The 5,000-nt window shown below is 51.8% G+C and overlaps 3 non-coding genes across 3 annotated transcripts in view; all 3 read right to left on the bottom strand.

The window, feature by feature from the left end:
* LOC137927725 (large subunit ribosomal RNA) overlaps nt 1-5 on the bottom strand; it is a 4,033-nt gene extending 4,028 nt beyond the window's left edge. Inside the window, exon 1 of the ribosomal RNA XR_011107868.1 lies at nt 1-5. This exon is cut by the window's left edge and continues 4,028 nt beyond it. This is a non-coding gene — a ribosomal RNA (large subunit ribosomal RNA).
* Nucleotides 6-1,178: 1,173 nt separating this feature from the next.
* On the bottom strand, nt 1,179-1,335 carry LOC137927781 (5.8S ribosomal RNA). The gene has a single exon (XR_011107914.1). It is a non-coding gene; the product is annotated as a 5.8S ribosomal RNA (ribosomal RNA).
* An 816-nt stretch (nt 1,336-2,151) lies between these two features.
* Nucleotides 2,152-4,055, bottom strand: LOC137927680 (small subunit ribosomal RNA). The gene has a single exon (XR_011107826.1). It is a non-coding gene; the product is annotated as a small subunit ribosomal RNA (ribosomal RNA).
* Between the last annotated feature and the right edge of the window lie 945 nt (nt 4,056-5,000).

Here is a 5,000-nt window from a genome sequence, read left to right as displayed (position 1 = left end):
GGCCAACGATAAAAATTCGAGGCAGACGCGATATCCGTACGCGACGTCCCTTATTATATTTTTGACGACGACGAACCGACGGACCGCGCGCGCAAGCAAGCAAGCGCGCACGGCGGCCGGTCGTCGTCGCGGGACGCCCTTCGGACGTCGAGTCCGCCTACCGTACACCACCCCCACCGTCGCGATCATCGCGCGTCGCAGAGCGAGTGCGCGTGCGCGAGGCGCGCGCGTCGCGAGTCCTTAGAGGTCTCTAGACGCGCGCACGCACAACGCAACGCTGCACACACAACACGCGTTGCGCGATGAACGACGACGATGACGATGATGATTATGATGATACGAGCGTAAACGAAAATCTCGACACGCATACGCGAGCGCGAGTACTTTTCGTTAGCGATCGATCGTCCGGCCCTTTCGGTATCGGTCCGTATCGATACGATAATATAACGTTCGCACTGGAACGACGACGCGTATCACCGACATAATACGGATGCGTAGCGACGACGAGCGGTGAACTCTCTCGCATCGGGCTAGGCGCGCGCGCACATGAACATCACGTAATGTTTACTTACATATGTTTGTGTGTGCGTTACGCTTGCCGCGCAAGAAAACATTCACCGCCTGCCGGTCGCATCCGTCGGAGACGCGTCGTCTGTGCTTCCGATATATTTTATTATATCGTATACACGAACCGATGAGCTCGGACGAAGACCGCACTACGAAGACTCGCGTCTTAGCGATGCGTGTAATCTTTTCACACTCGTTTCATATTCAATACAATTCGATATATTTAAACGGACCGTAAACGCGCTCCGCGCGTACGCGGACGTGAGGGGTGCAGCACCCCGCCGTCCGTCGTCCGTCGCGAAGAACGTTCAACGGAAACCGTCAATTGTTCGAAAGAGCGCGCGCCCGCTCGCCCGCGCGCGGTAGTGCGGCAGCGGCAGCGCGACGACAGCGACGGCGGATAGTGAGAGAGAGAGAGAGTGAGAGCCGCGGCGGCGCGGACGAGAGACTCTTATTAGAGATCGTCCCATCGCACCGTCCGCGAGCTCGTTCATCACCCCCCACCAACCCGCCGCCGCCGCGTCGCGCGTCACCGCCGCGCGCATCGACCGGCGCGAGCGCACGTAGCGCGCGTTCTACACCGAACAGTGTGGTTTTTATATTTTAACAGCCGGCCCTCAGACAGGAGTGGTCCTGGATATTTCTCCACGGACCGCAATGTGCGTTCGAAATGTCGATGTTCAAATGTGTCCTGCAGTTCACACTATGACGCGCAGTTAACTGCGTTCTTCATCGACCCGCGAGCCAAGTGATCCACCGTCCAGGGTAATGGTTTTTTCTTAATGTTGTTATTACTTACGGTAGCGGCCTACGGCTCTCGCCGTCGGCCACTTGATTGTCCGTTTTTATGTATTAACGTCGAAAGTTGGTCGAATTCATGTGCGCCGAGGCGTTCATAAAGAAACGGCACCGAAAAAGCTTAACGCCCCGACGCGAATCCTTTAGAATGATGAACGACGACGACCCGCGCACCCCCCAACGAGCTGGCGTGACGCACGACATTGTCATCTTTCTAACCGCTTAAATTTCGTTTTGTATAGCGCCAACCGACAATAAAGGGCCTGAGCTAGGCAGTGGGGATTTTCACCGCTTCGAACGCTCCGTTTGGTATGCCCCGGTCGGCGCTCGTCTCTCGGCGTTTTTCCGCCACCCGGCCGCTTCGACGGCGGCGGAGGCAGCGGCGGCGGTAGCACTTTCGACGAATGCCACCACCGCCACCGGCCACCGCCACGGCGCCGTCGCCGCTGCGCCGTTAGGCGTAATAGACGCTAGAGACAATTATTTCACATTTTATTTTTTATACATATATACAAACACGCACACACACACGCACGCACACGCGCGCGCGCTCGTCCGCATTAGATACGAACAGCAGCGCGCGCGCGTACGTACATATATATGTATATATGTCGTATATATATATCATTATGGATGTATTACATATATATATGTGTAAACACGGTATGTACGAAGTCGTCGTCGTCGTCGTCGTCGTCGTCGTCGCAACAGCAACAACAGCAACAGCAACAGCGGCGCAACAACGTTCGTGAACATATCACGCGTCTCGCACACATACACACACGTTAATGATCCTTCCGCAGGTTCCCCTACGGAAACCTTGTTACGACTTTTACTTCCTCTAAATGATCAAGTTTGGTCAACTTCCCAGCAACGCCGACGGCCGTGAAGCCACCGCGTGTCGGTCCGAAGACCTCACTAAATCATTCAATCGGTAGTAGCGACGGGCGGTGTGTACAAAGGGCAGGGACGTAATCAACGCGAGCTTATGACTCGCGCTTACTAGGAATTCCTCGTTTATGGGGGATAATTGCAAACCCCAATCCCCAGCACGAAGGAGTTTCAACGGGTTGCCCGGGCCTCTAGGCCAGGGAGAACATGCTGATTCCTTCAGTGTAGCGCGCGTGCGGCCCAGGACATCTAAGGGCATCACAGACCTGTTATTGCTCAATCTCGTGCGGCTCGAAGCCGCCGGTCCCTCTAAGAAGAATTTTAATACGTCGCCAGTGAGTTGCGCCACCGGAGCGGCGCACACCTAAATGACGACGCCTATTTAGCAGGCTAGAGTCTCGTTCGTTACCGGAATTAACCAGACAAATCGCTCCACCAACTAAGAACGGCCATGCACCACCACCCACCGAATCAAGAAAGAGCTGTTAATCTGTCAATCCTTCCGGTGTCCGGGCCTGGTGAGATTTCCCGTGTTGAGTCAAATTAAGCCGCAGGCTCCACTCCTGGTGGTGCCCTTCCGTCAATTCCTTTAAGTTTCAGCTTTGCAACCATACTCCCCCCGGAGTCCAAAATCTTTGGTTTCCCGGAAGCTGCCCGCCGAGCCATCGTAGTAACGTCGGCGGATCGCTAGATGACATATTTACGGTTAGAACTAGGGCGGTATCTAATCGCCTTCGAACCTCTAACTTTCGTTCTTGATTGATGAAAACACCTTTGGCAAATGCTTTCGCTGATGTTCGTCTTGCGACGATCCAAGAATTTCACCTCTAACGTCGCAATACGAATGCCCCCAGTTATCCCTATTAATCATTACCTCGGAGTTCTGAAAACCAACAAAATAGAACCGAGATCATATTCTATTATTCCATGCACGAAATATTCAAGCAGCATTTTGAGCCCGCTTTGAGCACTCTAATTTGTTCAAAGTAAAATTGTCGGCCCATCTCGACACTCACCGAAGAGCACCGCGATAGGATTTTGATATTGAACCGCCGTTTTACCGACGGCTCACCGACGATATGCTCCGCAGACGTGTCAGTATCACCGCGGATGCGGTGCACCGACAGCGCGGCGCACAAATGCAACTACGAGCTTTTTAACCGCAACAATTTTAGTATACGCTATTGGAGCTGGAGTTACCGCGGCTGCTGGCACCAGACTTGCCCTCCAATTGTTCCTCGTTAAAATATTTAAAGTGTACTCATTCCGATTACGAGGCCTCGTAAGAGTCCCGTATCGTTATTTTTCGTCACTACCTCCCCGTGCCGGGAGTGGGTAATTTGCGCGCCTGCTGCCTTCCTTGGATGTGGTAGCCGTTTCTCAGGCTCCCTCTCCGGAATCGAACCCTGATTCCCCGTTACCCGTGACAACCATGGTAGTCGCAGAAACTACCATCGAAAGTTGATAAGGCAGACATTTGAAAGATGCGTCGCCGGTGCTGGACCATGCGATCGGCAAAAGTTATCCAGATTCATCAAAATTAACGACTTCGGACGCGAGGCCCTCCGTCGATTGGTTTTGATCTAATAAAAGCACTCATCCCATCACTGGTCAGAGTTCTGATTGCATGTATTAGCTCTAGAATTACCACAGTTATCCAAGTAACCGAGGTAAGATCTAAGGAACCAAAACTGATATATTGAGCCATTCGCGGTATCGCCTTAATACGGCTTGCACTGAGACATGCATGGCTTAATCTTTGAGACAAGCATATAACTACTGGCAGGATCAACCAGGGAGCTAGCTAGTAGAGCTAACACACACCAACACCGCACATACGAGAGATATGAGGGTGATGATGATATGATAGACGTGTGACAAGCGACGCGTCGGACGTTCGAAACGCCGTGACGCGCCGGTGCCTAGGTAGCTTTTTGCGTGCGTGCGTGCGTGCGTGCGTATTTATTACAATACACACACAACACCACACCGCAACAACAAAATGAATTCGTTTTTCTATCTGTTCACGGAGGAAAATGTATATCTCAACACTCGCCTCGCGTTCGTCCAGATTTACTTTGGACGCGGCATCGCGTCCGATTCATCGGAACGTTCTTTGACGAGACACATACAAATCTTCACTTTTATAAAATATCGTTTCGCAAAACGAACAATGACCGATTTCCAGCCCGGTTTTAGAGAGATCCGAAATCCTTGATTTATATATCATGATCGACCGTCGCGCGACTAGCGCGCGACGAGCTCGTTGATGCGATGCGTTAAGGGCCGCCCCGAAGTCGACTCGGGAGCCCAACGCCGTTCGCGTTAATTAAACGAGACGTTCTCTTACGCCTTCCGCTCTTACATAACGGAGACGTCGTCCGACACAGTTTACGGTGTGTTGTTGTGGGGAGATGATCCCCTTTTTCTTCCCTCCTCCGCCGCCGCTGTGTCGTTCGTGCGTTTGTCGGTTATAGAAGTTTCAGTTTCGGGCGTTCTCGTTGGTGGCGCGCGTTGTTTGTGTATCGGTGTTATTAGTTTTGTTCGATTCGCGCGCGTTTTCTAAGAATAATTTTTAAATTTTTTTTTTTTTATAAAAAAAAAAAAAAAAAAACTAAATCTAAAAAAAACGCAATCTCCGCAAACAAACTAACACCACCACCACACACACCCCACCAACCAAAAAAACACACTCCACACTCCACAACCACCAACAAACAAAACAAAACAGAAGAGCATCGGAG

The sequence above is a fragment of the Battus philenor genome, unplaced genomic scaffold (genome assembly GCF_028537555.1).
Source record: "Battus philenor isolate CCGP_79_NKW_IND1 unplaced genomic scaffold, ilBatPhil1.0.hap1 SCAF_36, whole genome shotgun sequence".
Taxonomy (NCBI): domain Eukaryota; kingdom Metazoa; phylum Arthropoda; class Insecta; order Lepidoptera; family Papilionidae; genus Battus; species Battus philenor.
The sequence above is the reverse complement of the archived record's forward strand: the minus strand, read 5'-3'. Positions and strand labels throughout refer to the sequence as shown.